Source organism: Salmo trutta, chromosome 36 (genome assembly GCF_901001165.1).
Source record: "Salmo trutta chromosome 36, fSalTru1.1, whole genome shotgun sequence".
Lineage (NCBI taxonomy): Eukaryota > Metazoa > Chordata > Actinopteri > Salmoniformes > Salmonidae > Salmo > Salmo trutta.
The window spans coordinates 29,136,488-29,158,974 of NC_042992.1; the positions used below are offsets into that span (position 1 = coordinate 29,136,488).

General features: G+C 42.3%; 1 long non-coding RNA gene across 1 annotated transcript; it reads left to right on the forward strand.

The window, feature by feature from the left end:
• The first annotated feature begins 2,675 nt into the window (after window positions 1-2,675).
• Window positions 2,676-22,435, forward strand: LOC115175804 (uncharacterized). The gene is made up of 3 exons (XR_003872101.1): window positions 2,676-3,034; window positions 3,316-3,435; window positions 20,807-22,435. It is a non-coding gene; the product is annotated as an uncharacterized LOC115175804 (long non-coding RNA).
• The last annotated feature ends 52 nt before the right edge of the window (window positions 22,436-22,487 follow it).

The window sequence follows — 22,487 nt, forward strand, 5'->3', positions numbered from 1 at the left end:
CTGTAGTTTTCCTTATGTCCACCAAAAGCAGTTAGGGACTGTCAACATAGTGACAAATCAACATTTTCTAATTTCAATAGCTCTTTAACCATTACTCCTAAAACTTTCAAAACTGGTTCTAGCTAACCTGATGGCATAGTCACACATTGCACAAACGTTTTTTGGTTGATTTACATCTCGCACTATTTTAAATTATTTATTTACATTTTTGAATTTCAATAGCTCCTAGGTCGTGTGACCTACTGACTTCACACAAGGTTCAGCATGTACACTCAGTGGGCTTACGCATTGCACACCCTTTAAGTTTGTCCATTTTCATCTCATGCAATTTACATGAATTTTCAATGTTTCAAATTTCAATAGCTCCTTGGTCATGTGACCTACTGTCCTCAAACAAGGTTCAGAATGTCCACTGACTACACTTCTATATTGCACACCCTTTAGTTTGTCCATTTTCATTTAACGTTTTTACATGGATTTTACAAACATTCAAATGTCAGTAGCTCCTTGGTCATGTGACTTACTGACCTCAAACTACTTTCAGAAAGTCCACGCAGATTCAAATATCAAAACAAACTCTGAACCAATTATATTAATTTGGGGACAGGTCGAAAAGCCTTAAACATTTATGGTAATTTAGCTAGCTAGCTTGCACTTGCTAGCTAATTTGTCCTATTTAGCTAGCTTGCTGTTGCTAGCTAATTTGTCCCGTGATATAAACATTGAGTTGTTATTTTACCTGAAATGCACAAGGTCCTCTACTCCACCAATTAATCCACACATAAAACGGTCAACCGAATCGTTTCTAGTCATCTCTCCTCCTTCCAGGCTTTTTCTTCTCTTGACTTTGTATTGCGATTGGCAACTTTCATAAATTACGTGCATTACTGCCAACGACCTATTTCGTCTTTCACTCACCCACATGGGTATAACCAATGAGGAGATGGCACGTGGGTACCTGCTTCTATGAACCAATGAGGAGATGGGAGAGGCAGGACTTGCGGCGCGATCTGCGTCAGAAATAGAACTGACTTCTATTTTAGCCCTTGGCAACACAGATGCTCGTTGTTGCGCGCGCAATAATTGAATAATATAGATTTCTAAATTTATTTTGCAACGCTCGCGCACACGATGCGATCAGTGAAGTCAGCCTGTAATTGTTTCAAGCTAAAGTTAGCGAACATAAGATGGACATTCAGTGGGTTCTAAAGTACCAGCAGTTTACTCGCATTTGCCAGGGAAAGAAATTAATTACAAATACGAAAAATAACTGTTCGCATTTGTGCAAGTGTAATATACATTTAATTCTGCCTCCCATTAGTTGTATTTTCCACCTAACATTACGAGGATCGTGAAACCTGATAGACTGTAACTGTAATTATGATTCACGTTACAAAAAGCATTACAAAAGTATAATAAAAAATAAATATAAACATCTTGGCATTAAATGGAGATGAAGAATGAATGAGTGTCCGGTATTAGCTACAGAGGCAATGCTTCTAAAATGCCTTTGCACTAGATTTGAGATGTTATCAATTTAGAAAATGTGCTGCACAGAAATAGGCTGAAACACCGGACTCTTCAAGCGAACAGCGTTCAGATTCACTTTGCGGTAGCCTACTTAAGCTTTGTGTAGACAGTTTGCGGTCTGTGTTGATGCGATCATTTGTTTTGTGTTTTCAAAATGGTTTTGCTTTATGTGTTGATTAGGAACCATGATTAAAAAGCCAATACTAGCAGGCGCTAGTGATTGGCCATGTTTGATAGGTGACAAGCGTTCCTCTACTACAGTTTAGATGTCACGTCCTGACCAGCAGAGGGAGTAATTGTATTAGTTTTGGTCAGGACGTGGCAGAGGGTTTGTGTTTTGTATGTATTTCTACGTTCTGTCTAGTTTAGTTTTTCTATGTTTAGGTTTGGGTGTTGGACTCTCAATTGGAGGCAGGTGTTTCTAGTTGCCTCTGATTGAGAGTCCTATATATAGGTGTGTGTTTGGTTTGGGTTTTTGTGGGTAGTTGTTTTTGCATTGCTTTGGTGTAGCATGCAAAACTGTTTACTGTCGTGTTTCTCTGCTTTCTTGTTTTTTGGTGTTCACATTTAATAAATTATAATGTTGAGCACGCAACCCGCTGCGCCTTGGTCCTATCTGCACGAAGACAGCCGTTACATTAGAGACTAAACTTGGGGCCAAGGCAAGCTGGATCTGAAGACCTATGCAGATGTCAGAAACGTGGCATGGTCTATTCCCACCTTTTGGCTGTGATGCTGGGGATATTGGTCATATTCCACAGCAATGCAGACGGCGAACGAATATTTTATCTCGTTCCCAAGAACAAACCCAGTACAGAGCCTCCCCCAGTACATACATGCTGAGTGCCCTCGTTACCAAGGTTTCAATGATTGCCAGAGGAACTGTTTTAGCCTCTGAGAAGTCTACCCTGATGCACTGATGTGTAAGGCTAAATCTGCTAGCTACCAGGCAAATCTGTCTAGGAAATGATTTCCTGAACATTTGAAGGTCTCCAGAAGATTTGTTCTCACCCACTGTTTCCTATCATAGCTTTTTCTTTTTTTTGTTGTTGTTATGTTTATTTGATACTGATGCTTTGCTTCAAACATTTGTTCTTATCATAGAGTAAAAAGTTGTTTTACAATGTATGAGACGCTTGTACCTAACAAATAACTTATTATTTGTTTAATAAAATAAAAAAAACTCCAAGAACAAAAGCATCTTTGTGTGTTATTGCGATCAGACTCTCACAGCGCGCGCACTCTCCAATTTGCCGCGCGCATCTGGTACTCTAAAAAGTTGGACAGGGTTAGCAGGTCTCTTATACTTTTCTTCTCCTGCAGCGGCGCCCTCATCAAGCACTGGGTTTTCACAGAGATCAAGGAGCGGCGGGACTGGGATATCTCGTCCAGCGAGCGGCTGGACTGACTTCACCCACTACTGCCTGGAGCACTGGGGCTCGGACATCCTAGGCCTGGAGAAGACCAGGAACTTCCTGCTGGAGTGGCTGTCCTTCATGTGCAGGTGTGTACTCGTATAGACAGGAAGTATCAGGTGGTATTCACACTTTGTAGTAATGCTTAGAAACATGCACAATTGTTTTTTTGTGCATTTTAGGTTGATCAATAGGTTGATGTAGATGAGGACAAACAATTATTGAAGAGAACCTGCAGGACTGTGTTTGCCATATTTTACAAAACGTAGAATTCAACCACTTAAAATATTATTTAATTTATAGCTGTAAACATCAACAACTCAACACATTTAATGTGGACATGCCAATCTAAACCGCTATCCTTTGTAAGTACATACCAGTTGGGCTGCTCGAACAAGTGACACAGAGGATCAACGGGCGACCACCCTACTACATGGGCAGGGAGTACCTGGAGTCTCATGGCAAGTCAACACATAGGGGACTGGATCAGGTGAGGATCACTGTTGCCTATCCTAACCTAGGTTATTTTGTCAGCCAGCGTGTTTTCATTCACATTGATCTCTTGACTCATTCTGGGGTTGAAATTCCAATAAAGAATTGCTTTGTAGGAGGTTGCAAGAGCAATGTCTGTCTCAACCCTTGTTCTCGAGGACTGTATATGGTGGCTTCTTAACCAGTCAATAAAATAAGGAGAGATGGACAGTTAATGCTCTGTAAAAAATAGTCCCAATAACAATTGTCAGATAGTATAGATTACCTCCTATACCAGGGGTCTGCAACAGGTCAATTGTGAGCTACCAGTAGCTCGCAGCCCACCTATGAGTAGCTTGCCAAAGAATTATGAAAGTACATGCAATTTTCACGTGTTCCACCGCAAACTGTCATTAAAACCTCTTAGGGCTAGGGGGCAGTGTTCGGATAAACGACGTGCCCAAAGTAAACTGCCTGCCACTCAGGCCCAGAAGCTAGGATATGCATATAATTGATAACATTGGATAGAAAACACTCTGAAGTTTCTAAAACTAATTTCTGTGAGTATAACAGAACTGATATTGCAGGCGAAAACCTGAGGAAAATCAATCCAGAATAATTTATTTTGAGGTCACTGTCCATTTCAACGCTCGTCTGTGGGATATACAAATAAATAACTCCCAGATTGCAGTTCCTATGGCTTCCACTAGATGTCAACAGTCTTTAGAAAGGGTTTCAGGCTTGTTTTTTGAAAAATGAATTAGTAGTTGTAGTTTTTCAAGGTGGCTCTCATTTTAACTGTAGTCTTGTGGCGCGCGTGGATGAGGGCGCGCACCTCGTTATTTATCTCCGGTATTGAACATACTACATTCCGTCTTAAATTTGATCATTTATTTAGATATTAGGGTACCTGAGGATTGATTAGAAACGTTGTTTGACTTGTTTGGATGAAGTTTATTGGTAACTTTTGGGATTCCTTTGTATACATGTTGAACTAGGGGAACGGGTGGATTACTGACGCGCCAACTAAACTGAATTTTTTGGGATATAAAGAAGGACTTTATCAAACAAAACGACCATTTGTTGTGTAGCTGGGATCCTTGGGATTGCAAACAGAGGAAGATCTTCAAAGGTAAGTGATTTATTTTATTGCTATTTCTGACTTTTGTGACGCCTCTGCTGGTTTGGAAAATGTTTTTAATGCTTTTGTATGCGGGGCGCTGTCCTCAGATAATCGCATGGTATGCTATCGCCGTAAAGCCGTTTTGAAATTTGACAACGCGGTTGGATTAACAAGAAGTTAAGCTTTTAAATGATGTAGGACATTTTGTATGTTCATGAATGTTTAATATTACAATTTTGTAATTTGAATTTGGCGTGCTCCAGCTTCACCGGATGTTGTCTGTTAAAACCTAAGAGGTTTTAACAGACACCACAAGCTTCCAGCTACTTTCTAATCAACGCAACATTTACTTTATCCCACCCCTGGTTAGCCAGTATTGGCTTATAAAACCAAACCTATCCCAACATCTGCCAATAAATATCCAGCAATATTGCCCGTCTGTCAGTGTGGTGCGCCCGTTTGACTATCACTCCGTGTGTAGCCAGTTGATGTGATGAGTCTTGTGGGTTGACAGAAATACTTTCCCCAAAAGCATCGCAAAATAAATGTTAACAGCAAAGTAGGCCTGGTAGAGGTACAGTATCAGTCAAATGTTTGGACACACCTACTAATTCCAGGGTTTTTCTTTATTTTTTACTATTGTCTACATTGTAGAATAATAGTGAAGACATCAAAACTATGAAATAACACATGTGGAATCATGTAGTAACCAAAAAAGGGTCAAACAAATCAAAATATATTTAGATTCTTCAAAGTAGCCACCCTTTGCCTTGATGGCAGCTTTGCACACTCTTGGCATTCTCTCAACCAGCTTCATGCGGAATGCTTTTCCAACAGTCTTGAAGGAGTTCCCACATATGCTAAGCAGTTGTTGGCTGCTTTTCCTTCAATGCGGTCCAACTCATCCCAAACCATCTCAATTGGGTTGAGGTCAGGTGATTGTGGAGGCCAGGTCATCTGATGCTGCACTCCATCACTCTCCTTCTTGGTCAAATAGCCCTTACACAGCCTGGAGGTGTGTTTGGGGTCATTGTCCTGTTGAAAAACAAATGATAGTCCCACTAAACACAAACCAGATGGGATGGCGTATCGCTGCAGAATGCTGTGGTAGCCATGCTGGTTAAGTGTGCCTTGAATTCTAAATTAATCACTGGCAGTGTCAAAAGCAAAGCACCATCACACCTCCATGCTTCATGGTGGGAACCACACATGTGGAGATCATCCGTTCACCTACTCTGCATCTCACAAAGACACAGCGGTTGGAACCAAAAATCTCTCATTTGGACTCATCAGACCAAAGGACAGATTTCCACCGGTCTAAAGTCCATTGCTTGTGTTTCTTGGCCAAAGCAAGTCTCTTCTTATTATTGGTGTCCTTTAGTAGTGGTTTCTTTGCAGCAATTCGACCACGAATCCCTTTGTGTTTAGGGGTGTTTCACAATATCTATCAATTTAACCACTTATGCAGTAAAATATTTTTACACAATCATAAATGGGAGACATGAGAGATGTGAAAAAACATGGTTGTGGTTTTTTCTACCTCGGGCAGGGGTATTTAAAAAATGTGGCGGCCTTGCCATCTTAACCTGTCCTGTTGAATAAAAACGGTCCTTTTCTGACAATCAGATTCTTGTTTGTCACTATGGCCTGTCCCTTTGCGGAAAATCCAATTAACATCGGAGCCTGCACTGTTCGCCGTGCATTACAAATTATTGGACAACTTACTCAACCCGTACATAGCCAATGTAACCCAAAGCAGTTATGCTTTGACTGCTATAGGCCTACAAACTACAAAAGTAAATGTATTACTTTAACAAAAAAATTGTCACTGGAAGTTTCCTGTACATTTCTGAACGATTTGGCAAGGCAACTGTGTGTAGAGCCGTAAGAAGAGTCTGCCTCGCATTGAGAGATATTTTAATGTCTTTATTGCATTCCCTGGCCATCAGGCTGTCCATATAATCAAAGAGGACTACAGAATTGCAGGTACAGTAGGCTGTGGTCAGTTGACTGCCAGCGATGCTTTGCTAAGCCTTGTGTGTAAGCTAGGCCTATTGGATATTGGAATAGTGCCACTTCACTTGCACATTTACTTTGTCTGTTATTTTCTGCCAGGCTCGCTCTCTGGCTTTTGTATTACTTTTTTTTGGTAAATATGTGAACATATTTGTTGTATGTTGAAATTGTTTCTTGTTCTAGACTTGTGTCATTTGTGGCTCTGTCTTTTGACTCCATATCAATAATTTTTTTATGAGATCAACATGAGGACCTTTTTGAATGTTGTACTCACCCGCTAGTTGTCCGATCAACTAATCTGTGCTTCGCTTAAAGGCTCTGCATGGTCAATCTGACATCTGCAGTGGCCATACAGCATTTACTGTGATACGGCCTATGCGGAAGTCAGGGCATTCATACTTCTTGAGAAGAGCAGAGCTGTTGTGAAGGAAGTGTCAATACGGAGATATATGGAGCCCTCCGCATTGTCAATAATGGAAAAAGTACCCAATTGTCATACTTGCGTAAAAGTATAGATACCTTAATAGAAAGTCACCCAGTAAAATACTACTTGAGTAAAATGATTTGGTTTTAAATATACCTAAGTATCAAAAGTACATTTAATGGATAAAATATACTTAGTATCAACAATTCCTTATATTAAGCAAACCAGACGGCACCATTTTCTTGTTTAACATACATCTTGTTACAATGTATTTCATAGCCAGGGTCACACTCCAACACTCAGACATTATTTGTTTTGTGTTTAGTGAATCCGCCAACACATAGACAGTAGGGATGACCACGTGTACTCTTGATAAGTGTGTGAATTTCAACGTTTTCCTGGTCTGTTAAGCATTCAAAACGTAACGAGTACTTTTGGGTGTCAGGGAAAATGTATGGAGTAAAAATTACAATATTTTCTTTAGGAATGTAGTGAAGTAAAAGTAGTCAAAAATATAAATAGTACAGATACCCCAAAAAACTACTTAATTAGTACTTTAAAGTATTTTTACTTAACCTCTCTGGGGTATGTGGGATGCTAGCGTCCCACCAGCGGGGGACACTATTCAACAGCCAGTGAAATAGCAGGGCGGCAAATTTAAAACAACAAAAATCTCATAATTCAAATTTCTCAAACATACAACTATTATATCCCATTTTAAAGATACACTTCTCGTTAATCCAACCACATTGTCCGATTTCAAAAAGGCTTTACGGCGAAAGCATAACATTAGATTATGTTAGGACAGCACCTATACAAGAAAAACCACACAGTCATTTTCCAAGCAAGGAGAGGCGTCACAAAAACCAGAAATACAGCTAAAATGAATCACTAACCTTTGATGATCTTCATTAGATGGCACTCATAGGACTTCATGTTACACAATACATGTATGTTTTGCTCAATAAAGTTCATATTTATATCCAAAAACCCCATTTTACATTGGCGTGTAATGTTCAGAAATGTTTTGCCTCCCAAAACTTCAGGTGAATGAGCACATCAATTTACAGAAATACTCATCATACACGTTGATAAAATATTAAACTGTTATTCAAAGAATTATAGATACACTTATCCTTAATGCAACCGCTGTGTCAGATTTTTAAAAAACTTTACAACGAAAGCACACTTTGCAATAATCTGAGTACAGCGTTCAGACACGAAACCAAACCCGCCATTTTGTGGAGTCAACAAAACTCAGAAATAATATTATATATATTCACTTACCTTTGATGATCTTCATCAGAATGCACTCCCAGGAATCCCAGGTCTACAATAAATGTTTCTTTTGTTCGATAAAGTCCATCATTTATGTCCAAATACCTCCTTTTTGTTCACGTGTTCAGTCCACTACTCCAAATGCAGGAAGCGCGCGCAAAATATCACAACGAAAAGTCAAAAAAAGTTATATTTACATTCGTAGAATTATGTCAAACGATGTATAGCATCAATCTTTAGGATGTTTTTAACATAAATCTTCAGTAATATTCCGACCGGACAATTCCAATGTCTTCAGAAAAGAAAAGGAACACAGCTAACTCTCATGTGAGAGCGCGCCTCTGAGCTCATGTCATTTTCTCACTCATCTGACTCCAGGACCTCTTATTCTCTCCATATTCACAGTAGAAGCACGAAACAAAGTTCTAAAGACTGTTGACATCTAGTGGAAGCCTTAGGAAGTGCAAAATGAACCCTAAGTCACTGTATACTGTATAGGCAATCACTTGAAGAACTACAAACCTCAGATTTCCACACTTCCTGGTTGGATTTTTCTCAGGTTTTTGCCTGCCATATGAGTTCTGTTATACTCACAGACATCATTCAAACAGCTTTAGAAACTTCAGAGTGTTTCCTATCCAACTCTACTAATAGTATGCATATCCTACCTTCTGAGCCTGAGTAGCAGGCAGTTTAATTAGGGCACGCCTTTCATCCAGACGTCAAAATACTGCCCCCTACCCTAGAGAAGTTAAGTACTTTACACTACTGCGCATTGTTACAAAATTTGGGAGGCGCATAGCGATGTGATATACAAAGCTCGATTTGGCCTCCGCACGGAGCCTTTGGATTGCATTGCCAGAGCAAGGATAAATTGGCTTCAATTAGGCCAATTTAAATGAGAAGCAGCCATTCTGGAACCTACAAATCCCAGACTCCCTCATCTGTTTAAGAGAAGTCGGATATGTTAAACCCTCTTTCTGGAATACCCACCAGAGGGGTATCCAACGAAGCAAGCGAGATATACTCAGGGTTTTCTAAAGCTAACCAGCTTCAGTTAACTTCACATTCCAGCTCAGGCTTCATCCGTACTATTACGCTGGATATTGCTTGTCCACCTGCCGCTAACTCTAGCAGGCTTGTAACTGCATGTGTAAGGGGCTTAATACGATTGTATTCCAGCCACTAGGGGGTACTCTGGTGAAGCCCATGGGAAATAAAGAAATATAGTTTAAGTGAATTGGGGAGAGGAAACTGCTGTTACATGTAAACTGCTGTTACATGTGCTGACATGATTAAAGGTGAAGTAAACCATACCTTCCGCGTTGTAGTTTATATTATAAGCTCATAGAAGGGGTAACAAATTTGGAGGCACCGCTGAGATTTATTTTCATGTGAGCACCGACCCATGGGAGGACAATATGAGTCGAGAGAGGGAAACGTTGTTGGATGAAATCGAACAGAGTTTATGGACTTTAACTGAGGACAATTTACGGCACTTGTGTGTATGTTGTGGAATAGGAGGCGCAAATTGATGGAAGATTACTGTGAGAAGGAGGATTTAATGGAATCAGAGGATGAGGGAATGTCTTGGCTGCTTCAACTGAAAGACGAAATCAAAGGAATATCGGACTCTGAGGATAATGTGAAAAGTCTGCCTACAAGTCCCAGCCAGTCAGCGCCAACGATGCAAGTGGACAGCGAACCCAGCGGAGAGACGGAAGCTGCGGCAGAACGAAAAGAAGAGGGAGGGGCTCCTCAGCCCAGCAGAGAAGTGGTCTCAGCTCCAGAAAGGCACCCGCCACAGAGAGAGAATGGAGGGAGTGTGTCCAGTTATAAAGACTTTAAAATCCATGGACAGATACGAGATCAGAAAGATAAGCTCAGCTTCAGCAGCCTAGAACATCAGATTGAAAATGGATGGAGAAATCATACAAGCAGTAACCAGAGCTGTGAGCCCAGGGCTTAAAATGAAGAGTTATCTGGAGGGAAAAACAGACAAACAGACATGACACTACACACTAAGGCAAATCTTGAGCACACATAATACAGAGAAGGATGCTACTGAACTGTATCACAAGTTGACTAAAGCAACACAAGAGCCAGGAGAGTCTGCCTTGGACTTCCTAGTCTGAGTCTTTGACCTGAGACAGAAAGTGTTATCAGCCTCAGCTCGTGCCCAATCAGGACTGAAATATGGCACAGAGTTAGTCAAGAGCCAATGATGACAGTGCATCTCCAGAATATTGACACCAGTGATGAACTGTTGCTTGAGAAAATGCAAATTGCCCAGGGAAATGAAAGCGAACGCATGCAAAAGGCCAGGATTTCACGTAAGTTCACACCCACACGAGTGAACATTTTACATTTACATTTTAGTCATTTAGCAGACGCTCTTATCCAGAGCGACTTACAGTAGTGAATGCATACATTTCATACATTTATTTTTTTTCCGTACTGAACGCGGTACTGAGTGAGGATAACGGGGATAGCGGAGAGGAATGTGCACAGGCAGAGCCCTCACAGACCACATTCCAAAAACAAAATAAATGCAATCCTCTACTGAGTGAAATTGATGCGAGCAATGAAGCAATCAAAGAACTGACCTGTCAGGTAGCCTCATTAGTACAGTCAGTGCAGGGCAGTGATAGCCATTGGGCAGTAGGATGTAGGATCAGGGGCAACGCACATCCATCGGGAAATGCCTGGGGGTCACAACCATGGAACGGGGAGTGACCTCAGATACATCTAGCTCCATCCAGTGTTGCAGCGGCTGCAGTGCAAAGGTAGAGAGAACCTCAGAGTTTAAGTTGTGTTCATTGTGTCATAAAGCTGCCTATTGTTCCAAAGTGTGCCAACAGGATCATTGGAAACAGCACCGACCCACATGTAAGACTGCCCGCAAGACTGATCACAACTCCCCCTGTCCCATGACACAGAGAGAGTGGGGGCCAACTACCCCAGCTACCACTAAACATTGTAATACAGCACAGCTCATTGGTAAAAAAAATGTCAAGTGTGGTGTTATACGGAGGGTGTAATGACACAGGGGCTCAGTTATCCATCATAAGTGAGGAATGGAGAAAATGTAATTTGCCACGCACACAAACTAGACCACCGGCAGAAATCATGGGCAATGCAGAGAAACTGGATCTGAGGGCAGCCCATGGCACTGGAATTCCCTTTCTGGGTTGGATGGACATTTTGTTTTAGTTTGCTTGATCCCAAAGCTGAGGTCATTGCAGGAAAACAGTTGAGGGTTCTGATATTAGTCACAAACGAAAGACTGGAGAAATCTATCATTGGGTTTAATGTAATTGAAGAAGTAGTTAAAACAAAAAGTAACAAGGAGCCCTCAGATCGGATGTATACACTAAATATGCTTAGAAATGCACTTAAGCTAGCACAGGGAAAGGCAAAGACTCTACTCCATCTGCTTCAGCACTCAGAGTACACAGAGGAACGTTTGCTTACAGCAGGCAGACGTGACGTTGTCATTCCAGGTGGACCAACAAAATTGATTCATCCCTGTATCTCAAGAGAGGCCCCCTTCAATGATGAAATTGTTTTATTTGAACCGGACATGAGAGGGATCTGTGGCCTGGACCTACAAAGTCAGGTCGTGAAAACATCAAAACGGCCATCTCGAAAAGTTGACATTGCAGTAGTGAATACTACCAAACATGACATTACCTTACCAAGACAAACAGTGATAGGGACATTACAGAGAGTAGTAGCGTGTCACCTGGTTCCTGTGCCCAGTGGAGAAAAGGTTACTGTAGCACAGGTTCAGGACAGATCCCCACCGGAGCCTTGCCCTGACAACGGTCACATAGAGTGGTGGGACCCACCTGTAGATGTTCAGCACTTGAGCCAAGAACAACAATAACTAATCAAACAGATGCTCAGAGGAATCACCAGTTTTCGGCAAAGATGACATGGACATAGGGTGTATTGAAAATCTCAGAATGGAGATAACATTGACTGATAACATACCAGTGGCAAAGAGATACAATGGTGTGCCACGCCCCTTGTATGCTGAGGTGAAAAGCCACCTTCAGGGGCTCCTGAACAAAAACTTAATCAGGAAGTCAACTTCATCATACGCATCACCTTTGGTCTGTGTACGGAAAAAGGATGGGAGTTTAAGACTTTGTTGATTACAGGGGATTGAACAAGAAGACTGTTCTGGACAGGCATCCCATATCCCGTATATAGAAAATACTTGATGGTTTGGGAGGAAACTTATGATTTACAGTTTTAGATCAAGGAAAGGCATACCACCAAGGCTTTGTGGGAGAGGAGTCCAGAAAAAACCCATTCCCGTCAGCACCCCTTGGGCCTTATATGAATGGAATAGAATTCCCTTTGGCTTATCAAACAGTCCCCCTGCCTTCCAACGAAGCATGGAGGAAAGTTTAGAGGGTATAAGAGATCTGTGTACCATATTTGGATGATGTTCTTATTTTTAATCAGCCATTTGAACAACATGTGGAAGATGTCCGTCATGTACTCAGGCAGCAAAATAAATGGGTTATTAAACTCAGGGCTGATAAATGTGACCTATTCAAGAATGAGGTCCATTATTTAGGAAAAATAATTTCTGCTGAGGGTTACAGAATGGATGTTAAAGAAATTGTACAGTGCAAGAACTGGTAAACAGGCCACCAACAAACGTGAGAGAGCTGAGGAAACTACTGGGGTTTCTTGGGTACTATACGGGTTATGTACAGACCTTCTCACAACCTGCTAAATGTCTCTATGACTTACTAGCAGTGAAGTGAGAGACACCAGCATCCAGGAAGCGAAGGACCAAGGTAGCTATGTAGTCAGGACAGGCTCTGCCCCACCAGAGAGTTATATAGGAGGATGCTCACCAGAGAGCATTATTTTATTTATTTTTATTTCACCTTTATTTAACCAGGTAGGCGAGTTGAGAACAAGTTCTCATTTACAACTGCGACCTGGCCAAGATTAAGCAAAGCAGTGCGACAAAAACAACAACACAGAGTTACGCATAAACAAACGTACAGTCAATAACACAAAAGTAAATAAATATATAAAAATCTATGTACAGTGTGTGCAAATGTAGGCAGGTAGGCAATAAATAGGCTCTAGCAGTGAAAATAATTACAATTTAGCATTAATACTGGAGTGATAGATGTGCAGATGATGATGTGCAAGTAGAGATACTGGGGTGCAAGAGGGTAAGTAATAATATGGGGATGAGGAAGTTAGGTGTGCTATTTACAGATGGGCTGTGTACAGGTACAGTGATCGGTAGCTGCTCAGACAGCTGATGCTTAAAGTTAGAGAGGGAGATATGAGTCCAGCTTCAGAGATTTTGCGAATTCATTTCAGTCATTGGCAGCAGAGAACTGGAAGGAAAGGCGGCCAAAGGAAATGTTGGCTTTGGGAATGACCAGAGCAATATACCTGTTGGAGCCTGTGCTACGGGTGGGTGTTGCTATGGTGACCAGTGAGCTGAGATAAGGCGGGGCTTTACCTAGCAAAGACTTATACAGTTGAAGTCGGAAGTTTATACACCTCAGCCAAATACGTTTAAACTCAGTTTTTCAGAATTCCTGTCATTTAATTGGAGTACAAATTCCCTGTCTTAGGTCAGTTAGGATCACCACTTTATTTTAAGAATGTGAAATGTCAGAATAATAGTGGAGAGAATGATTTATTTCAGCTTTTATTTCTTTCATCATATTCCCAGTGGGTCAGAAGTTTACATACACTCAAGTAGTATTTGGTAGCATTGCCTTTAAATTGTTCAACTTGGGTCAAACGTTTCGGGTAGCCTTCCACAAGCTTCTCACAATTAAGTTGGGTGAATTTTGGCCCATTCCTCTTGACAGAGCTGGTGTAACTGAGTCAGGTTTGTAGGCCTCCTTGCTTGCACACGCTTTTTCAGTTCCTCCCACAAATTGTCTATAGGATTGAGGTCAGGGCTTTGTGATGGCCACTCCAATACCTTGACTTTGTTGTCCATAAGCCATTTTGCCACAACTTTGGAAGTATGCTTGGGGTCATTGTTCATTTGGAAGACCCATTTGCAACCAAGCTTCAACTTCCTGACTGATGTCTTGAGATGTTGCTTCAATATATCCACACACTTTTCCTACTTCATGATGCCATCTATTTTGTGAAGTGCACCAGTCCCTCTTGCAGCAAAGCACCCCCACAACATGATGCTTCCACCCCCGTGCTTCACGGTTGGGATGGTGTTCTTTGGCTTCCAAGCCTCCCCCTTTTTCCTCAAAACATAACAATGGTCATTATGGCCAAACAGTTCTATTTTTGTTTCATTAGACCAGAGGACATTTCTCCTAAAAGTACGATCTTGTGCAGTTGCAAACCATAGTCTGGCTTTTTTATGGCGGTTTTGGAGCAGTGGCTTCGTCCTTGCTTAGCGGCCTTTCAGGTTATGTCGATATAGGACTCGTTTTACTGTGGATATAGATACTTTTGTCACTGTTTCCTCCAGCATCTTCACAAGGTCCTTTGCTATTGTTCTGGGATTGATTTGCACTTTTCGCACCAAAGTACGTTCATCTCTTGGAGACAGAGCGTGTCTCCTTCCTGAGCGGTGGTCACGACTTCCACCGAAGTCGGTCCCTCTCCTTGTTCGTTAGGCGGTCGACGTCACCGGCCTTCTAGCCATCGCCGATCCACTTTTCATTTTCCATTTGTTTTGTCCTTGTCTAACAGACCTGGTTTCACTCCCCCAATTACTTGTTCATTATTTAACCCTCTGTTCCCCTATGTTTGTTTTTGAGTGATTGTTTGTTGTATTTACGGTCCGTATTGTGGGCTAGGTTTATCGTCTTGTATTTTGTAAATCTTGAGTAAAATTACGTGTATTACTCATCTCTGCTGTCCTGCGCCTGACTCCTCTGCACCAGCTACACCCAGACCGATTACAGCGGTATGACGGCTGCGTGGTACCATGGTGTTTATACTTGTGTACTATTGTTTGTACAGATGAACGTGGTACCTTCAGGCATTTGAAAATTGCTCCCAAGGATGAACCAGACTTGTGGAGGTCTACAATAATTTTTCTGATGTCTTGGCTTATTTATTTTGGTTTTTACATGATGTCAAGCAAAGAGGCACTGAGTTTGAAGGTAGGCCTTAAAATACATCCACAGGTACACCTCCAATTGACTCAAATGATGTCAATTAGCCTATCAAGCTTCTAAAGCTATGACATCATTTTCTGGAATTTTCCAAGCTGTTTAAAGGCACAGTCAACTTAGTGTATGTAAACTTCTGACCCACTGGAATTATGATACAGTGAATTATAAGTGAAATAATCTGTCTGTAAACAATTGTTGGAAAAATTACTTGTGTCATTCACAGAGTAGATGTCCTAACCAACAAGCCAAAACTATAGTTTGTTAACAAGAAATTTGTGGAGTGGTTGAAAAATGAGTTTTAATGACTCCAACCTAAGTGTATGTAAACTTCCGACTTCAACTGTAGATGACCTGGAGCCAGTGGGTTTTGCGACGGATATGTAGTGAGGGCCAGCCAACGAGAGCATACAGATCGCAGTGATGGGTCGTACAGTTGGAGTCGGAAGTTTACATACAGTTAGGTTGGAGTCATTAAAACTCATTTTTCAACCACTCCACAAATTTCTTGGTAACAAACTATAGTTTTGGCAAGTCCTAACTGACCCAAGAAAGGGAATTTTTACTAGTATTAAATGTCAGGAATAGTGAAAAACTGAGTTTAAATGTATTTGGCTAATGTGTATGTAAACTTCTGACTTCAACTGTATATGGGGCTTTGGTGATAAAACGGATGGCACTGTGATGGACTACATCCAGTTTGCTGAGTAAAGTGTTGGAGGCTATTTTGGAAATTACATCGTGGAAGTCAAGGATCGGTAGGATAGTCAGTTTTACAGGGGTATGTTTGGCAGCATGAGTGAATTAGGCTTTGTTGCGAAATAGGAAGCCGATTCTAGATTTAATTTTGGATTGGAGATGCTTAATGTGAGTCTGGAAGGACAGTTTACAGTCTAACCAGACACCTAGGTATTTGTAGTTGTCCACATATTTTAGATCAGAACCGTCAAGAGTAGTGATGCTAGTCGGGCGGGTGGGTGCGGGCAGCAATTGGTTGAAGAGTACGCACTTAGTTTTACTAGCATTTAAAAGCATTTGGAGTCCACGGAAGGAGTGTTGTATGGCGGTGAAGCTCGTTTGGAAGTTTGTTAACACAGTGTCCAAAGAAGGGCCAGATGTATACAGAATGGTGTTGTCTGCGTAGAGGTGGATCAGAGAATCACCAGCAGCAAGAGCGACATCATTGATATATACAGAGGAAATAGTCGGCCTGAGAATTGAACCCTGTGGCACCCCCGTAGAGACTGCCAGAGGTCCGGACAACAGGCCCTCCGGTTTGACACACTGAACTCTGTCTGAGAAGTAGTTGGTGAACCAGGCGAGGCAGTCATTTGAGAAGCCAAGGCTATTGAGTCTGCCGATAAGAATGTGGTGATTGACAGAGTTGAAAGCCTTGGCCAGGTTGATGAAGACAGCTGCACAGTACTGTCTTTTATCGATGGCGGTTATGATATTGTTTAGGACCTTGAGCGTGGCTGAGGTGCACCCATGACCAGCTTGGAAACCAGATTGCATAGTAGAGAAGGTACGGTGGGATTCGAAATGGTTGGTGATCTGTTTATTAACTTGGCTTTTGAAGATTTTAGAAAGGCAGGGCAGGATGGATATAGGTCTATAACAGTTTGGGTCTAGGGTGTCTCCCCCTTTGAAGAGGGGGATGAGCACGGCAGCTTTCCAATCTTTGGGGATCTTAGACGATACAAAAGAGGGATTGAATAGGCTAGTAATAGGTTGCAACAATTTTGGCTGATAATTTTAGAAAGAGAGGGTCCAGATTGTCTTGCCCAGCTGATTTGTAGGGATCCAGATTATGCAGTTCTTTCAGAACATCAGCTGTCTGGATTTGGGTGAAGAAGAAGCGGGGGGGATTTGGGCAAGTTGCTGCAGGGGGTGTTGACATGATGACCAGGGTAGGGGTAGCCAGGTGGAAAGCATGGCCAGCCGTGGAAAGATGCTTATTGAAATGATCGATTATCGTAGATTTAGCGGTGGTGACAGTGTTTCCTATCCTCAGTGCAGTGGGCAGCTGGTAGGAGGTGCTCTTATTCTCCATGGACTTTACAGTGTCCCAAAACCTTTTGGAATTAGTGCTACAGGAAGCAAATTTCCATTTGAAAAAGCTAGCCTTAGCTTTCCTAACTGACTGAGTATATTGGTTCCTGACTTCCCTGAAAAGTTGCCTATCGCGGGAGCTATGAAACACCACAGGATGTTTTTATGCTGGTCAAGGGCAGTCAAGTCTAGGGTGAACCAAGGGCTATATCTGTTCTTAGTTCAACATTTTTTGAATGGGGTATGCTTATTCAAGATGGAGAGGAAGCACTTTTGAAGAGCAACCAGGCATCCTCTACTGACAGGATGAGGTCAATATCCTTCCCGGATACCAGGGCCAGGTCGATTAGAAAGACCTGCTCGCTGAAGTGTTTTCGGGAGCATTTAACAGTGATGAGTGGAGGTCGTTTGACCGCGGACCCAGTACGCATGCAGGCAATGAGGCAGTGATCGCTGAGATCCTGGTTGAAGACAGCAGAGATGTATTTAGAGTGCAGGTTGGTCAGGATGATATCTAAGAGGGTGCACATGGTTACGGATTTAGGGTTGTACCTGGTAGGTTCCTTGATGATTTGTGTGAGATTGAGGGCATCTAGCTTAGATTGTAGGATGGCAGGGGTGTTAAGCATGTCCCAGTTTAGGTCACCTAACAGCATGAACTCTGAAGATAGATGGGGGGGCGATCAATTCACATATGGTGTCCAGGGCACAACTGGGGGCTGAGTGGGGTCTATAACAAGTGGCAACGGTGAGAGACTTGTTTTTGGAAAGGTGGATTTTTAAAAGAAGAAGCTCGAATTGTTTGGTCATAGACCTGGATAGTGACAGAAGTCTGCAGCTTATCTCTGCAGTAGATTGCAACTCTGCCCCCTTTGGCAGTTCTATCTTGTTGGAAAATGTTGTAGTTGGGGATGGAAATTTCAGGATTTTTGGTGGCCTTCCTAAGCCAGGATTCAGACACGGCTAGGACATCCAGGTTGGCGGAGTGTGCTAAAGCAGTGAATAAAAGAAACTTAGGGAGGAGGCTTCTAATGTTAACATGCATGAAACCAATGCTTTTACGGTTACAGAAATAAAAAAATGAGAGCGTCTGGGGAATAGGAGTGATGCTGGGGGCTGCAGGGCCTGGGTTAATCTCTACATAAGAGTACGGCTAAAAGAACTAGTCGTCTAATGTATTCGGAACAAAGAGTAAAAGGAGCAGGTTTCTGGGCGTGGAAGAATAGATTCAAGGTATAATGTACAGACGGGTATGGTAGGATGTGAGTACAGCGGAGGTAAACCTAGGCCTTGAGTGATGATGAGAGAGATTTTGTCTCTAGAGGCAGCATTTAAGCCAGGTGCGGTCACCGCATGTGTGGGGGGTGGAACATAAGAGCTATCTCAGGCACATTGAGCAGGGCTGGAGGCTCTACAGTGAAATAAGACAAAAATTACTAACCAAAATAGCAATAGATTATGTAAATTGACATTAAGGAGAGGCATGTGTAGCCGAGTGATCATAGGGTCCAGTGAGTAGCTAGGTGAGCTGGAGGCACGGTGATTCAGACAGACCGGTCGTGATGCATCGGCGGGGCTCCGTGTCGGCAGCAAAGGGTTCAGGCCAATTGGCAGAAGAGGTATTGAAGCCCAGGAATTATCTGATGGAATTCTTCGGCTAGCCGGGAGAAGGGCCTAGCTCCAGGCTAGCTCCAGGCTAACCGGTGCTTGCTTTGGGACAGAAACCCCCTCGGATGGTTACGTCGGTAGACCAGTCATTATGGATCGGTGGGGCTCCGTTTCGGGAAGCTAAGGGTCCAGGCCAAAAGAAGTGGCAGCTTTCGAGATGATTTCAATTAGAACACTTGGCGAGTGTGTTGACTAACCCACCTGTGCATGCTTACCCAGATTTCAAGGACCCTTTTATCCTGCATGTTGATGCCTCCGAAGTGGGATTGGAAAGTGTGTTATACCAACGACAAAGTAGCAAACTGAGGGTCATTGGATATGGCTCCCGCACCCTGACTCAAGCAGAGAGAAACTTTCACCTTCACTCAGGGAAACTGGAATTCTTAGCCCTCAAATGGGCAGTGACTGAGCGTTCCCGAGATGACCTATTTTATGCTCCCTCTGTGACAGTGTACAGTGATAATAACCCCTTGACACATGTACTAACTACAGCAAGACTGAATGCCACCGGTCATCGCTGGGTGGCAGAGCTGTATGACTTTAATCTCACAATGAAGTTTCGTCCTGTAAAGGTGAACACTGATGCAGACTTTCTGTAACGCTCTCCTTTGCATGCTGAACATTACATGGAAGAATGCACAGAGAAACACTCACTAATGTTCAGACACAACAGAACGACTGTAATTTGGATATCCGCGGTCACACTAAGGCCATCAGTGCAAGAGGAGCTGTTGTGGTGGGGGGGAACAGTTACAGACTGACTTTCTCCACACGATCTCATACAGGCTTAGTTAAAGGATGCAGCTGTATCGAGAATCTTGGAACTGAAAAGTCAAAGGACTAAGCCTAAACCAACAGAATGTCAACAAGAGTCATACAAAGTCAAACAGTTACTGGAAGAGTGGAACAGGCTCCATGTCTCATCAGATGGATTATTACAACTGAAAACAGCAAAAAGGGCACAAGTTGTGGTACCAAGTCAGTATAGAACACTGATTTACAAGTACTTACACACTGAAATGGCCCATCTAGGAACAGAAAGAGTGTTGAACTTAGCACGAGAACGCTTTTATTGGCCGCGCATGCAACATGACATTAAACCTTTTATCACTAAAGTGTGTAAGTGTATCAAACAAAAGAAACCCAGTGTAATAACTAGGGCCCCAATGCAACATGTACGAGCTACAGCTCCTTTCGAGATGATTTCAATTGACTATGTGCATTTGGAGAAAAGCAGAGGGGGCTACGAGTACATTTTTGTTATTTTAGATAACTTTACAAAATTTGCACAAGCCTACTCCACCAGAAATATGTCAGGGAAAACTGCAACCTAAAAGCTTTTAGATTATTTTTTCCCAAAGTTTGGCTCTGTGTCAAAAATCCATCATGATCAGGGAAGAAAGTTTGAAAATCAGTTATTCAGAGCCTTGCAGAACTGAACGGGACTAGCCAATTCTAGATCCTCTCCATATCATCCACAGGGGATCCAGTGGGGAGATTTAACCGTACACTGTAGTCAATGTTGCGCACACTAGATGAACAGAAAAAGGCCAACTGGGGTGATTATCTGAACAAGGTCATTCATGCATATAATTGTACCACCAGTGATGCTACTGGGTTGTCACTGTATTTCCTGCTATTTGGAAGGGCTCCACTGCTACCTGTTGACCTTGTCTTTGTGTTACAGATAAAGGAACAGGAGAAATCATACCAGGATTATGCTAAGAAGTGGCAGCAACAGATGATGGAAGCCTATGACATCGCCATTAGAAACATGGAGAAATCAACAGCAAAGGGAAAAGCCTACTACGATCGGAAGAAAATGAGTTAGGTTCTGGTCTTTGGGGATCGTGTACTGGTGAGGAACATGTCAGAACGTGGGGGGCCGGGAAAGCTAAGATCACACTGGGAGGACCAAATACACGTGGTGGTAACCAGGAAAGGTGATGACAGCCGTTCTATGAGGTCAAACCCGAGAGGGGTACAGGCAGGGCCCGGGTTCTGCATCGCAGTATGCTCATGTCGTGTAATTCCCTACCATTTGAGGAACTTGTTGAAACATCCTGTAGGGGTCTGTGGAGAAGGGATCCACCCCAGCAAAAGTAGAAAAATGGGGAGAGCGCTGATTCTTATCCAGTTTTCATCAATAGGCCACGTAGGAATGAAGAGAGCAGACAGAGTAGCACACAGCTAGTATCAGATAATAGTGAGGAACGGGGTCAGACTGATAGAAACTTCACTGTGAAGGAGTGCCTGCCAGTCCTCAGAGACAGCCCGGAGAGGACGGGGGTAAATATGGAAACAGCTGAGGGCTCAGAGACTCAATCATCTCATGATGAAGTGGACACTGATTCATTGGGGTCACCCATGACCTTGCCCCGCCGTTCAGCCCAGCAGAGGAGGCCCAGAGACATTCTAACCTATAACGCTTTAGGGCTGCCAAGCTCTTATCAGGATAACAACTAGAGATGTTCAGATGTGTATATATTTTCTTGTTACCTTTACTAATCACAGTGTGATAATGTTTAGTGGGGGTTGCGTCGTTGCCCATAAAGGTAGACAGGACATGTCTAGATAGTTATATGGCTGTTAGGCCAGTTTTCTCAGTTGTTCTCATGACCAGTACTTACATCCTCTGTTTGTTTTGAGGCCAGTGAAATGTTTGGGACAACATTTCGTTTTTGCTGGGGGGGTGTTGTAATACAGTTGTATTCCAGCCACTAGGGGGTACTCTGGTGAAGCCCATGGGAAATAAAGAAATATAGATTAAGTGAATTGGGAAGAGGAAGAATAAGAATTTAAAAAGGGCTGTAAACTGCTGTTACATTTGCTGACATGATTAATAGTGAAGTAAACCGTACCTTCCGCGTTGTAGTTTATATTATAAGCTCATAGAAGGCGTAACACATGTCGCACATAAGTAGTCGAACGCCGAACTCTTCATTGAGGCAATGCTGAAACATCAATCCATTGGGTGCGTCAGTGCCACGTTTTCATTTGTGCTGAAATAAAAATGATAGAAAAGTTAATGTGCAAATTCAGCAGGCTATGGTGTGAAATAGGCTTTTAGAAGTGCGGTCTTTATTTCATTACTTATCAGTAATGCCGACTTTGGTGTGCTTATCGATGCACAAGCACCTTTCCCCCCACTCCTATCATAAAATAGATACAATAATTTATTAGGCTAAGTCATACAAGATTCTTATTGTGCGTGAAGTATAAAATGCATTCTGTCATTACTAAATGTGTAACGTGGTATTTTAACATTACTACTTTTTAACACAAAAAAACATATGATTAAAATATGTAATCAGTATTTTTTTAATTTTATTTTATGTAATCAGTCTTCTTCCTCAAATGAAGGGGAT